The sequence below is a fragment of the Amblyomma mixtum genome, chromosome 1, assembly GCF_055824585.1.
Source record: "Amblyomma mixtum isolate Tamu chromosome 1, ASM5582458v1, whole genome shotgun sequence".
Taxonomy (NCBI): Eukaryota; Metazoa; Arthropoda; class Arachnida; order Ixodida; family Ixodidae; genus Amblyomma; species Amblyomma mixtum.
The window spans coordinates 18,263,604-18,280,373 of NC_143012.1; positions in this window are offsets into that span (position 1 = coordinate 18,263,604).

Here is a 16,770-nt window from a genome sequence, read left to right on the forward strand (position 1 = left end):
CAACTCCCCACGAATGCTTAAAAAAAAAAAAAAAAACTCTCCCACGAATGCTCAAGGGTTGTGCACAGGGTGTCGAACCGAAATTTTTTCGGGTTCGGTTCAGGTTCGGGTTCACGCCTTTTGGGTTCAGTTCCGGGTTCGGCTCCGGAGGGACATTCCGTTCCGGTTCGAACCGCTCCGGGTCGTGTCGAACCGGTTCAAACGGTCGGTGCGGTCGATGATGCAGCCCTACAAAGCCTTATTCATGAGATTTCTTCGCTGCAGCCTCCCTGCACTTGGAAACATTCGAAAAACAAACATACGAAGCCTGCAAAGCACTCAAGCTCAAGCTCTCCGGACTTGCCTAGGATTGCCGAAATGTGCCTCTACGCCGCATCTGTACTCATCGCCCAGGAGCATCCAATCTGTGCCTACTTAACAGTTGACGCACTGAGGGCACATTTCTGACACATCTCCCGGGTTCCCTCTCACCATCTTGCCAGTCTTCCTACCACCAGGCCGCGCACATCGTTTACAGACATCATTGACGCACATCGCGTCATTCTGCCGTCCCAGTTTACACCCGCGTCTAGACCGTTCTCGCCACTTTGGAGCCTGCACAATCCTCGTGCGCTTTTTCGATACCTGGCATCAGGAAGAAGATCAACTTATCGCCGATATAACTAAAACAAGTCACTCTTAATATTTTCTTGAGCACCATGCAAACCGGGTGCACGTTTACACCGATGGCCCTATCACTTCTTCTGGCTCCGTGGTCATCTCCGCAAGCACTACAGAAATTAGAGTTAGGACAGCTCACCCCACTTCTTCGACGGGTGAACTCAACGCTCTTCGTGTCACCATTGAACACATCAGTCAGGAGCGCCCTTAGCGATGGTGTATTTTCACCGATTCTAAAGGTGACCTCCAAGGCTTACATGCTGCACTTCGCCGTGGAGAACATGAACAACTAGTCGCAGAAATTCGACAACTACATCACTCTGCCATCAACAAAGGACATGACATTATCTACCAATGGCTACCGGGGCACAGCGGCATAACAAGCAATCACCGCATGGATGAGGTCGCGCGAACTGCTCACGACGAAGGCGATTCTGTGTCGATCCCCATTTCGAGATCAGACGCAGCGGGCAGGCTTCGCGCACTTGCACGGGACATCACGCTTGCCGCGTGGAATTCTGGCCAATATTGCAATTCACGTTTAAAATCCTCGGATCCAGATCTGAAGCTCCGGCTACCATCAGGCCTACCCCAACGAGAAGAAACTTTGCTGCGTCGCCTCTGGCTTGGTGTAGCTTCCACAAACCATTACTCATTCTTAATCGGTATGCTGATAGCCCTGCATGTGCGATCTGCGGGCATGACGAGACTATAACCCGCATTCTTTGTGACTGCCCTGCCTACACCACCGAAAGGCAGTCTCTCAGCCGTGCGCTGGAGCGCCTAGATCCACGGCCACTGATGGAAATGAAGATTCTCGGCCACTGGCCGCAGCGGTCGTCAACGGTGAAGGCTTCCAAGGCACTGCTCCGCTTCTTGAGAACTTCTGGCCAGCACGATAGGTTGTGACATCAGTGAACACTGACTTTTTAGAGGCTTCAATTTTCTGTTACTGCCATTTTTCTTTCTTTTTTTATCCCCTCACTCCTTTCCTCCGTGTAGCGTAGCAAACCTTCTTCTTCTGGTTAACCTCCCTGCATTTCCTCTTCTACCACAGACAGACAGACAGACAGACAGATGTCGGGAACATGGGCAAAAAGCCGGAAAAAGCGCGGCTTGACAGGGCCCATGTTCCCTATTAATAAAGGCTACATATGTTATGAATTCTGGTAACAAACACAATTTGACAACAGCAACGATTAGAAAATGGTACAAAGATCACCTTTACAAAACACAGTTTAGTATTCAATTCGACATAGGAGTATGAAGTAGCAATGAGGGTTATTAAGAAAGTCAATTTGGAAAACAAGTGATTAAGATATTTTACAATAACAATGCTTATTAATAGTTTACTATACAATTCAACATAGCAATATGAAGTAGCAATCAAAAACGCAAAACAGCAAAATGCAATCCTCCTCTTCCTCCTCCGTCACTGGCTCACAGACAGACAGACAGACAGATGTCGGGAACATGGGCAAAAAGCTGGAAAAAGCGCGGCTTGACAGGGCCCATGTTCCCTATTAATAAAGGCTACATATGTTATGAATTCTGGTAACAAACACAATTTGACAACAGCAACAATTAGAAAATGGTACAAAGATCACCTTTAAAAAACACAGTTTAGTATTCAATTCGACATAGGAGTATGAAGTAGCAATGAGGGTTATTAAGTCAATTTGGAATACAAGTGATTAAGATATTTTACAATAACAATGCTTATTAATAGTTTACTATGCAATTCAACATAGCAATATGAAGTAGCAATCAAAAATGCAAAACAGCAAAATGCAATCCTCCTCTTCCTCCTCTGCCCCTGGCTCACAGACAGACAGACACACAGACAGACAGAAACAGACAGACAGACAGACAGACACATTGACAGACAGACACACAGACAGGCAGACAGACAGACACAGAGAGACACACAGACAGACACAGACAGACAGACAGACACACACGACACAAACACACAGACAGATGTCGGGAACATGGGCAAAAAGCCAAGACAGACAGACACACAGACAGATGTCGGGAACATGGGCAAAAAGCCGGAAAAAGCGCGGCTTGACAGGGCCCATGTTCCCTATTAATAAAGGCTACATATGTTATGAATTCTGGTAACAAACACAATTTGACAACAGCAACAATTAGAAAATGGTACAAAGATCACCTTTAAAAAACAGTTTAGTATTCAATTCGACATAGGAGTATGAAGTAGTAATGAGGGTTATTAAGAAAGTCAATTTGGAATACAAGTGATTAAGATATTTTACAATAACAATGCTTATTAATAGTTTACTATACAATTCAACATAGCAATATGAAGTAGCAATCAAAAATGCAAAACAGCAAAATCCAATCCTCCTCTTCCTCCTCCGCCACTGGCTCACAGACAGACACACACACAGACAGACAGACGGACAGACACACAGACAGACAGACACACAGACAGCAGACAGACAGACACACAGACAGACAGACAGACAGAACTTGATTGTATACTTTTATAGCTCCTCTGCCAAACTTATGCACTTTCCTTATGTATTCCTGATGGGAGGTCCCCCAGACAGTTTTCACTTTGGGACCTCCTACTGTACTAACTTTTTTATGAAATAACTCATTTGTATTTCGTTTTAATAAACCTTCAGACAGACAGACACACAGACACAGACACACAGACAGAAAGACAGACACACAGACAGACAGACACACAGATAGACAGACACACTGACAGACAGACAGACACACAGACAGACAGACACACAGACAGGCAGACAGACACACAGAGAGACAGACACACACAGACAGACAGACAGACACACAGACAGACAGACTGACAGATGTCGGGAACATGGGCAAAAAGCCGGAAAAAGCGCGGCTTGACAGGGCCCATGTTCCCTAATAATACAGGCTACATATGTTATGAATTCTGGTAACAAACACAATTTGACAACAGCAACGATTAGAAAATGGTACAAAGATCACCTTTAAAAAACACAGTTTAGTATTCAATTCGACATAGGAGTATGAAGTAGCAATGAGGGTTATTAAGAAAGTCAATTTGGAATACAAGTGATTAAGATATTTTACAATAACAATGCTTATTAATAGATTACTATACAATTCAACATATCAATATGAAGTAGCAATCAAAAATGCAAAACAGCAAAATGCAATCCTCCTCTTCCTCCTCCGCCACTGGCTCACAGACAGACAGACACAGAGAGACAGACAGACACACAGACAGCAGACAGATGTCGGGAACATGGGCAAAAAGCCGGAAAAAGCGCGGCTTGACAGGGGCCATGTTCCCTATTAATAAAGGCTACATATGTTATGAATTCTGGTAACAAAGACAATTTGACAACAGCAACGATTAGAAAATGGTACAAAGATCACCTTTAAAAAACGCAGTTTAGTATTCAATTCGACATAGGATTATGAAGTAGCAATGAGGGTTATTAAGAAAGTCAATTTGGAATACAAGTGATTAAGATATTTTACAATAACAATGCTTATTAATAGTTTACTATGCAATTCAACATAGCAATATGAAGTAGCAATCAAAAATGCAAAACAGCAAAATGCAATCCTCCTCTTCCTCCTCCGTCACTGGCTCACAGACACACAGACAGACAGAAACACAGACAGAAAGACAGACACACACCGACTGACACACAGACACACAGACAGACAGACACACAGACAGACAGACAGACACACAGACAGACAGACACACAGATGTCGGAAACATGGGCAAAAAGCCAGAAAAAGCGCGGCTTGACAGGGCCCATGTTCCCTATTAATAAAGGCTACATATGTTATAAATTCTGGTAACAAACACAATTTGACAACAGCAACGATTAGAAAATGGTACAAAGATCACCTTTAAAACACAGTTTAGTATTCAATTTGACATAGGAGTATGAAGTAGCAATGAGGGTTATTAAGAAAGTCAATTTGGAATACAAGTGATTAAGATATTTTACAATAACAATGCTTCCCTCGATGATCAACTTAGTAGGATAGAACTAAATTCGGGCGAAAGCCAGGCACTAGCAGATTTTGTAGCCAGAAAGGAACGCAAGCTGCACGATAAACAACAGCATAAACAAATTAGAGATAAATTTCCGCTAGATACGAATACATCTGGACAGTTTAACAACCGCCCTCCAATTTCGATACAGACAAAAGCTACGCATTTTCCGCCGCAGGACACTGACAGCAACATTGTCGATATTTCCAAATCCCTAAGTGGTAGCGACAAACGGATTCTGAAGCATGGCCTTACATTTTGTCCAACTAACAATAATTTTAACGAGTATGAACTTCACAGAGACCTCACAGAATTTGCGCGAAGATTGCGAATTAAGGAATTCTTTGCCGAAAAAGCAAACACCCCAATTACTAACCTAGCTCTTTCCTGTAACACGTGGTCAACACGTGCTCACCCTACTGCAGTAACCAGCCTTAATCCCATCCCTCTCAAAGCCGAAAGCACGTGGACATCGGAAGCGCAGCAGAGTCCCGAATTAGACTTGTACATTAAATCTGTCTCGAAAGAAATTATATACCAAACAAAGCAAGCTCGAAAACGGAGAAACGTTGCCCCAACGGAACAGGCTACTCTGAACCACTTAGCTTCTAGAACCGATATAGTCATGACACCGCGCAAGCGACGATGCACTCACCACCGCTCGTTTTCCAGGCTGTTGCCACATGGGCCGTATGCGCCGGGATTCTCGGTTCCTGCCAGCTCAGCTCGGACGTTCCGTTCCTGCCATGTCCTACCTTGGATTCCATGCCGCTACATCTGGTGTCAGCTGGCTCTTCTATCTGGCAACCTTCGTCTACGACAACCGAAGCAATCAGCACGGCATATAAGCGCGCATCGGGGGCCTCACCCTTCGGGCATGACACCGCGCAAGCGACGATGCACTCACCACCGCTCGTTTTCCAGGTTAGTTACCTGAAGTCTGCGTCTTGTATTAGAAGCAGCAATTACTGCCTATTAGCGGTGTCTTGCCCAACAGAGCTTCTTGATGTGTCAAAGCGATTATGTGGTCTGCCAAGTTGTTTGTGGGTGTCATTATCTGAGGTACTTCTGATGCTTTCGGGTGACGTCGAGTCTAATCCCGGTCCCATGACGAAGGCTGAATCTGAGGCATTTGCCCTCGTCCTAGAAAGGGTACAAAAACTGGATGAAGGATATGCGTCCTTACTCGAAACAACCCGAAAGCTGGAAGAAGGTCGAGCTTCATTGCTAGAAGAATTGAAATGTTCCAAAGAGAGGGAGGAAGCCGCAGAGAACGCAATTAGGCACTTGAGTGAAAGGGTGGCTGCGCTTGAGGCGCGCGACACTGAGGAAAGTGAGGCACAAACTGCGACAGTAAAGGAGGCGGCCTCACAAAGTGAAGTCACGCTTTTGAATGAGCGAGTCGCGACGCTGGAAACATCTTTGGCCAACCAACGTTCAGGTGAAGCCAGCACATCTGAACAGGCGCATAGCTGCGTCTCGGAACAATTGTCGCTCATTACGTCTAGGTGCGATGATGCAGAAAATCGTTTGCGACGATGCAACCTCCTTTTCTTTGGATTGGAAGACGATCCTTGGGCTGCTTCTGAACAAAAAATAATTCAGTTTTGTTCAGGTAAACTAGGAATCGAAACAACCGGTACACAGTTCGAACGCGTTCACAGACTAGGGAAATATAACGATGATAAGCGGAGGCCAATTATAGCAAAAATGATGTTTTTCAAAGATAAAGTGCACATTCTTTCATGTGCACATAAACTGAAGGGAACTTCGTTTTCCATCGGCGAAGATTTCTCGCTCACAACTAGACAGGCAAGGAAGAAGCTTTATGAATTTGCCAAGGCGTTGAACAAGCCTTTCAAACTATCTTTTGACAAGCTGCACATGGGACCCAAGACGTACATATATAACACCACTACAGACAGCGTTGTGCCATCCAACAGATAGCTAAACAATAGTAAATGCCCGAATGATACTCACGAGTCGAGTGCACGTAACAGTCAATCACTATCTTTGTCATATGCCAACATCCGAAGCCTAGTGCCAAAACGCGATCTGCTTTCTTCTTTCCTAGACGATAGTGAATCGCACATCATCATTCTTACAGAAACTTGGTTGAATCCTAACATTACAAACAACGAAATCATTCGTGGTGCACATTCATACAACATATACAGGCATGATCGCATTGAAAAAAGAGGCGGTGGCGTCCTTTTAGGCATAAAGAAAACATTAACATCATACGTAATTAACACCGATTCACATCTGGAAATTGTCTGGGCCGCCTGCCTGCTATCTTCCACTAGGATTCTGATAGGCGCTTGTTACCGCCCGCCAGATTCTAGTCATTCTTTCATTAATGAATTGCGTATCAGTATTACTAAAGCAACAGAGTTATGTCCTGCTCATAGCATCTATCTCATCGGAGATTTTAATTTTCCTTTAATCAACTGGGCTCAACTATCATCATCCTGTCATATTTCCACAGAATTTTGTAACTTGACGCTTGATTTCAACCTGTTCCAGGTTGTAAACCAACCTACACACGACACTAACATACTAGATCTGATACTGACTACAGCACCGGAAACGATAGGATCAGTAACTCATTTAAAGGGATTCAGCGATCATCATTTACTTCAGCTAAGTATTGACATCCCGGTTCAGTTTATGGGCTATGTGACAAAAAAGATTCATGATTATAATAAGGCTAATTTCACAGCTATCAACACAAAACTAGAAACCTTCTTTTATCACACATTTCTACCTTCAATTAACAACCGATGCGTTGAGGAAAACTGGATACTTTTTAGAGATAAGATTTCATATTTGATCAACCGGTTTGTTCCTGTGATCAAAATAACTAAAGATAAATCTAATCCCTGGTTTACTAGAAGGCTTAAACAACTAAGGAACAAGAAAAAGCGGCTATATCGGAATGCTAAGCGTTCCTGTACCATTTCTGCGTGGAATAAGTACAGTGACGCACTAAAACTCTATTGCTCCGCCTTATCTGCTGCAAAAGACAAATATTTTTCTCATGATCTTCCAGCCCTTTTGAAAACTAACCCCAAAAAGTTTTGGAAACAAGTATGCCCTGAGCGTGATGATAGTTCCATCTCTCTACAAAGTAACAACACCCCCATCCCAGACAACGAGTGCCCCTCAATATTTAACACCTTCTTTTCATCTGTGTTCTCTTCTGAAGATCATTCTACCCTTCCGGAAGTTCCCGATCTTAATTACCGCTACATGACACCTATTCAGATAAGTGAAGAAGGCATCACGTGTCTCATAAATTCTCTGAAGGTATCTACTTCGGCTGGTGTTGACGGCATTAATTCAAAAATTTTAAAAAATACAGTTCCAGTGGCAAGCAAAATTTTATTTCATATTTTTCAGCAATCATTAACTACAGGAATACTACCCTCAGACTGGAAGATAGCTAAAATAGTGCCAATTTTTAAATCTGGAAACAAAAACTCAGCTGAAAATTACCGTCCTATATCTCTCACGTGCATCTGCTGCAAAATGCTGGAACATATAATTTCATCGCATGTCTTCAGTCATCTTTAGCAGAATAACTTTTTTTACACTAATCAACACGGGTTTAGAAAGGGTCACTCCTGCGAAACACAGTTATTCGAACTAACTACTGATTTGCATTTTAATATGAACGATAACCTTCAAACTGACTGTATATTTCTTGATTTTGCCAAAGCGTTTGACCGCGTAGCTCACTGCTGCATGATTTCGAAATTATCATCACTCCGTCTAGACTCGCTAACTTTAACATGGCTTCGTAACTTCCTCTCGCATCGCCAACAGTTTGTATTTGTTAATAATCTGTCCTCTAACCTTTCCCCAGTTAACTCCGGTGTACCGCAGGGCAGTGTGCTTGGTCCCTTATTATTCCTTATTTATATCAATGATTTACCTAATAACATAACTTCCAGTATGCGAATTTTCGCGGATGATTGCATTATATACCGCCCTATTAGATCTACTAATGACCACCTGGCGCTCCAATCAGACCTTCTTACTATTAACGACTGGTGCAACTCATGGTTAATGACTCTTAATGTATCAAAGTGCAAAGTCATCTCATTCACCCGTAAAAATAACACATCTAGCTATACATACCGTATTCAAAATGATCTACTCTCTCACGTATCACATTACAAATACCTTGGCGTTAACCTTTCTTCAGATCTTTCATGGTCATACCATATCTCATCCATATGTGCCGTCGCCTCAAAGTCATTAGGATACCTACGCCGTAATCTCCGAAATTCACCATCTCATATTCGAAAACTAGCATACCTCACTTTTGTTCGTCCACAACTTGACTTTGCTTCTCCCATTTGGTCTCCCTATCATAAGAACATGATCATCGCGTTAGAATCTATCCAAAACAGGGCAGCACGATTCATTTCCCGAAACTATAACTACCGTTCAAGCGTCACTCAGATTAAAACAGATCTTTCTCTACAATCATTAAGCACGCGCCGTGACATCGCTCTCCTAACACTATTTCACAAATATGCGCACTTCAATAGAACTACTTCATTTCAACTCGATGTCTCATCCCGCACGTCGAAAAGATTATATAATCAGTTTAGTTTTGCAAGAATATATGGTGACACATTGGCTTTCAATTCATCTGCACTATCACGAGCCATCAGATTATGGAATGATCTGCCAGACAACATCGCTTCCGTGTCTAATCTAGAATCTTTCCATTCTCAACTCATCACATATTTCACTGAAACCGTCATTTAGCACACCTACGTTCAAGTCTATTATTTTTTTTTTGTTCTTTCCTCTGCTGCTACACTCGTGCCATTCGGATGTTTTCTTACTTATGTTTGCCTGCCTTGTTTCCGTGTTTGCCTTAATCGCGCTATTTTGTTCCCGCGTTCGGTGAGCACATTATACTTTATTGTAGTGATTTATTTTGTGTCGCGTATTCTTTTTATCTTTTCCTGTTGTTATTTCCGCGTTGTTTCTTCTTCTCCACTAATTTGTTGATATATTGTTCATCATGACTGTATGTTTCTCTTTTGTTTCCTTAGGTTATTAATGCACTGTATAGATTTATTTCTTTTTTATCATGGTCATATGTTCCCTTTTGTTTCCTCTGGTTTTAATGCACTGTATTATATTTTTTTTTCACCCCCCTTACACAATGCCCAATGGGCCTGTAAGGTATTTCAAATAAATAAATAAAACCTGCAGACAAAGGAGGTAGCATAGTTATCCTGCCAGCCGAAAAATACAAAAAAGAAGCTTTTAGGCAACTTAACAACCCTTGTCATTATAGGAAATTAGATTCAGATCCCACTTCAGAGTTCTGCAAATTGATTCTGAACAAACTGGCAAACTTACTATCAAGAGAACTAATCACGCAGTCCGATTACCACTTCTTAAATCCGCTAAACAAACAGGCAGGACGCTTTTACCTACTTCCCAAAATCCATAAGGTTTCCGCAGAAGACTTGTTTACCGCAGATATCCCCGGCAGACCTATCGTTTCAAACAATAACACGCCCACAGAGAACTTATCAGTTTTCCTGAACAACTATCTTGCAGATATTCCCACCCACCTCCCTTCCTTTGTCGAGGATACACCGCACTTTCTCCGCATAATAGAGTCTCTGAATGACGCTTCCATTATCCCAGCAGATAGCATACTTGTCACACTTGACGTCGCCGCTTTGTACACAAATATTCCCATTAATGAAGGTATCGACGCACTCTTAAAAATTCTAACTCAAAGTCCTCACCAGCACGAAACTGAAGTGTACCTCATGCTACTTGAATTGGTACTAACACTCAACTACTTTGAATTCAATTCTTCTTACTACCTTCAAGTATTTGGAACAAGCATGGGCACTCCCTTCGCACCCACCTACGCGAACATTTTTATGGGGCTACTAGAATCTAAACTTCTAAATTCATTTCTAAAAAACCCACTCGTATACCTGCGGTACATAGACGATATTTTCATATGGGAGCATGGGGCTGAGACCCTGAAGGCATTCGTCACACATTTCAATTCATTCCACTCCAGCATTAAATTCACCTTCAACTCCTCGAAAACGCAAGTCAATTTCCTTGACACCACTGTCCATTTAGAAAATAGCAAGCTCAAAACCACACTTTACAGGAAGCCTACTGACCGACAACAATACCTAGATTTCACTAGCCATCATCCAAGACACTGCAAACAAGGTATATTCGTAGGACAGGCAACGAGACTAAGAATATGTAGCGACGATGATGACTACCTGAAACACCTCCACTCGCTAAAAAACACACTAATCACCAGAAACCATCCACAGACAACCCTTAATAATGCGTTCCAACGAGCAACCACTTTGAAACGAGATGTAGTTCTTAAAAAACGAACAAAAGCTAACAGTCAACGACCTCCTGCACTTATAACGAAATACTCAAACGCGCTTCCAAACATAAACAATATCCTGCGGAAATACCACCCCATTTTAACTGGTAACGACCGTCTCAGGAAAATATTTCCCGACGCACCAAGGGTAACATACAGACGCAACACAAACCTGAGGGACATCCTGGTGCATGCTAGGCTCGGTAAGAAACCACCACCGACAGTAACTTCATGCTCTCGACCTAGATGCAAGACATGCAAACATTTACAAAGGGACACTACGGTTAAAAGTACGGCAAGCGATTTCAGTTTCGATATAAAGACCAGTTTTGACTGCACATCATCCAATATTATCTACATGCTCCAGTGCTTCTACTGCCAGAAACAATATATCGGAGAAACCGGACAAACAATGAGTGCCAGATTAAACGGGCACCGGGCTGACACAACACGGAATGAACAGAAGGCAGTGTCGACCCATTTTAATTAACGCCATCACAAATTCGACGAACTCAAATTGTTCATTCTTCAGTCAGGCTTCAAATCGACTAGGGACAGAAAATACAGAGAAGCATTCTTAATCCACAAATTTAAAACACTGCAACCAACAGGGATTAACATGTCCAGAGGAAACCTGGAATCTCTCAGGTACATTCCAGGGTCAGCATAATTTTAAATTAACAAATGTCTTGCACGTGGTCAGACTATTTCCTAGAACCTCACATAAGTATATTGTCGCTCCTTGCACCCTTCCCACGTCATATCTTCCACCACATTTCCGGCCTTGTCACCCTCTCTCTTTGTTCACCTTTTTTTTTTTCTCTCTTCTTTTTCTCCTAATCCCCTGCTACCAGTTCTCGGAAACCATGACACTCCTGTTACCCCCTCCGCCCCCACTTTTTGACTTTCTCTGAACACGAGCCATTTCCCCCCCTCTTGCCTAGTCCTTCCTTGGAAATGCCCCCCTTCCTTTCTCCTTCCGGTGCCAGCCCTTTTTTTTTTTTCTTGTTCTCATTTCCCTGTACCACGCTGACTAATCCTTTTATCTGAGTTTTGCAGGTTCACCCAGCGCCTCCCCCCCCCCCCCCCCCCCCATCGCAGCCCCTTCAAAGCCTTTTGTTCATTACACACCCCCCGGATATAAGTTGTTCCACTATTGCAGCCTAACGAATCATGATTCACCTCCCTCCCCTTCCTGACACGCATCCCCTCCCACACCACTTTCCTTCCCCACCCCCGGGGCCTTCCTCCTCGGAGCGAAGGCCCTATTTAATCCCTGCCGATGATGAACGCTTTGCCCAGACGAAGACAAGTCCCCTTGTCGAAACGTTGGCTCTAGCAACCTGAGGTTTTCCCCTCCCTTGTTCATTTTGTGATCGCCAAGGACCATCTACCGCACCCTCTCTCTACCAATGCTTATTAATAGTGTACTATACAATTCAACAGCAATATGAAGTATCAATCAAAAATGCAAAACAGCAAAATGCAATCCTCCTCCGCCACTGGCTCACAGACAGACAGACAGACGGACAGACAGACAGACACACAGACAGACAGACAGACACACAGATAGACAGACAGATGTCGGGAACATGGGCAAAAAGCCGGAAAAAGCGCGGCTTGACAGGGCCCATGTTCCCTATTAATAAAGGCTAAATATGTTATTAATTCTGGTAACAAACACAATTTGACAACAGCAACAATTAGAAAATGGTACAAAGATCACCTTTAAAAAACACAGTTTAGTATTCAATTCGACATAGGAGTATGAAGTAGCAATGAGGGTTATTGAGAAAGTCAGTTTGGAATACCAGTGATTAAGATATTTTACAATAACAATGCTTATTAATAGTTTACTATACAATTCAACATAGCAATATGAAGTAGCAATCAAAAATGCAAAACAGCAAAATGCAATCCTCCTCTTCCTCCTCCGCCACTGGCTCACAGACAGACAGACAGGCAGACAGACAGACAGACAGACAGACAGACAGACAGACAGACAGACAGACAGACAGACACACACACACACAGACAGACACACACAGACAGACAGATGTCGGGAACATGGGCAAAAAGCCGGAAAAAGCGCAGCTTGACAGTGCCCATGTTCCCTATTAATAAAGGCTACATATGTTATGAATTCTGGTAACAAACACAATTTGACAACAGCAACGATTAGAAAATGGTACAAAGATCACCTTTAAACAACAGTTTAGTATTCAATTCGACATAGGAGTATGAAGTAGCAATGAGGGTTATTAAGAAAGTCAATTTGGAATACAAGTGATTAAGATATTTTACAATAACAACGCTTATTAATAGTTTACTATACAATTCAACATAGCAATATGAAGAAGCAATCAAAAATGTAAAACAGCAAAATGCAATCCTCCTCTTCCTCCTCTGTCACTGGCTCACAGACAGACAGACAGACAGACAGATGTCGGGAACATGGGCAAAAAGCCGGAAAAAGCGCGGCTTGACAGGGCCCATGTTCCCTATTAATAAAGGCTACATATGTTATGAATTCTGGTAACAAACACAATTTGACAACAGCAACGATTAGCCGCCGCGGTGGCTCAGTGGCTATGGTTCTCGGCTGCTGGCCCGAAAGACGCGGGTTCGATCCCGGCCGCCGCGGCTGAATTTCTTTGGAGGAGAAATTCGAGGCCCGTGTACTGTGAGATGTCAGTGCACGTTAAAGAACCCCAGGTGGTCGAAATTTCCGGAGCCTTCCACTCCGGCGTCTCTCATAGCCTTAGTCGCTTTGGGACGTTAAACGCCATAAACCAACCAACCAGCCAGCAACGATTAGAAAATGGTACAAAGATCACCTTTAAAAAACACAGTTTAGTATTCAATTCGACATAGGAGTATGAAGTAGCAATGAGGGTTATTATGAAAGTCAATTTGGAATACAAGTGAATAAGATATTTTACAATAACAATGCTTATTAATAGTTTACTATACAATTCAACATAGCAATATGAAGTAGCAATCAAAAATGCAAAACAGCAAAATCCAATCCTCCTCTTCCTCCTCCGCCACTGGCTCACAGACAGACAGACAGAGACAGACAGACAGAGAGACACACAGAGAGACAGACAGACACACAGACAGACAGACAGACACACAGACAGACAGACACACAGACAGACAGAGAGACAGACACAGAGAGACACACAGACAGACACACACAGACAGACAGACACACACACAGACAGACACACAGACAGACAGATAGATGTCGGGAACATGGGCAAAAAGCCGGAAAAAGCGTGGCTTGACAGGGCCCATGTTCCCTATTAATAAAGGCTACATATGTTATGAATTCTGGTAACAAACACAATTTGACAACAACAACTATTAGAAGATGGTACAAAGATCACCTTTAAAAATTCAGGGGGCACTTTGACTGTCTAAAGTGGGTAGAGGCGGAAGCGTTTTCCGCACCACCTTCGCTGTTTCTGTGGCACCGGTGGCGCCACATATAATTGAGTACTAATCACTCTTCCAGTTTCATCCGGTGTTCCCCAAGGAAGTGTTTTGGGTCCTCTGCTTTTCCTTTTGTATGTCAATGATATTGTTCAAGTTGTTAACCCACCAGTGCATATTCGATTGTTTGCTGACGATTGCATTCTATACCGAGAAGTTACAAATAAGGAGGATCAAAGTGACCTGGACAGTGCCTTAAACAACGTTTTTGAATGGTGCCACCGATGGGGCATGGTTCTGAATGCTGACAAAAGTGTGTATATGCCGATAACCCGAAAAACCATACTTCATAGCTACACATATAAATTAGGCTCTCTCCCTCTTCAACAAGTATCCAACTACAAATACCTAGGAGTAACAATAAGTAGCAATCTATCGTGGAACTTGCACATAAACAATATCTGCTCTGCGGCATTTACGAAATTGTGCTGCTTAAGACATAAACTAAAAAATGCTCCTTCTAAAGTTAAGCTACTTTGTTATTCTTCAATAATTAGACCTAAACTCGAATATGCATGTGTAGTGTGGGACCCGTATACTAAATCTAACGTAAAAAATCTGGAGAGAATACAGAGAAGAGCTGTCAGGTTTATCTTTAATAAATATGCAAGGTCTGACTCCCCCACCACTTTAATGGAGATTAATAAAATTGAACTACTTGAACATCGGCGAAGAAAGCTTAGGTTACAATTTATTTCTCTTTTATTACATAACAAACTTGGTTTGGATCCCTCATCATACTTAACGCCGGCACCAACCAGACAAACTCGTCAACACCATCCCAGTTCTCTAACCCCTATATTCGCTAGAACAGACACAAGTTTTCGTTTTTTCCACGCACAATAACAGATTGGAATGAGCTAGTTAAACCATTATCCCAAGAGTTTTAACCAATTATTTTTTCTATATTGTGTTGTTCTTTTTTGAAATGTTGCGTTTTTTTTTGTCTCTTGATTGACTTTGTTCGCCCACCCTGCTTGGACTCAGTGTGCGCAGTATTTTGTAAATAAATAAATAAATAAATAAGTGATGACAAATCACTAATTAATGGTTAATTACTAATTAATGCATGAATACTAATTAGCTGCTAATTAATGACGCTTAAGCTTCGCCTTTAGGAGTGGAACGAGACAGCGCGTTGTAGCGCTGCCAGGGAGTCCACGGAACACCACCCGTTCAGCGCGATGCCTTGCCCTTTGAACGCAACGCTTTTTGAGGAAAGGAAATGGCGCAGTAATTCTCTGTCGTCTCGGTGGACACCTGAACCGCACCATAGAGGAAGGGAGGAAGTGGGAGTGAAAGAAGATAGATAAAGAGGAGCCGTAAGAAAATGAAAATTGTATTTGAGGAAAGGAAATTACGCAGTAACTGTCTCACAAAATTCAGGGGGGGGCACTTTTTTGACCTCAAGTGTGGTCACTGATGCCCCTAAGAGTGGAACGCGACAGCGTCTTGCAACGCTGCCAAGGAGTCCATAGAACGCCATCGCCCATTCGGTTCTACGCCTCGCTCGTCAGTAAATTGGTTTTTGAGGAAAGGAAATGTACCTGTCTCTCATTTGTCGGTGGACACCTAAACCTCGCGGGAAGGGAATGGAGGAGGATGAGAGTGAGTGAAGACACCGTATTCACTAGACGCGCCTTTGTTCATTCCGAACCATCGAACTGGCATGGCGGAGTGGATAGCATGCTCGTCTCTCACGCCGAAGACCGGGGTTCGATTCCTGAGCTCGACCAATTTCTTAATCGGTTTTATTTATTTATATGGCCTGACTAGTACAGCTAATTAGGCTAATTGGGCAATTAAGCAATTAACTAAGCTCAGTTCCACTTAATTGGAGCATCACTATACGATCCCTTCAATTGGTTGCATGGTTACTAGCCAAAGTATAATTGGCCCCGTTTGAAATTCGCGCACTGTGACGTCACGACCGTTCCACCAATTGAAAAGCGTGACATTTTCTGTCGACAACTGCTGCTTACAACGATGAGACATTAAAGGCTTCCGCCTTAAAAAACACAGTTTAGTATTCAATTCGACAATTCGACACACACGATCTATAGTTGACGACCTAGTTGACGAGATGCCGGGGAGCAGCGGGGCTCAAGGCGCACGCGTGTGTGAACGTACTCCTTTACTGTAAAAGTAAAAAATAAATAAAATAAAC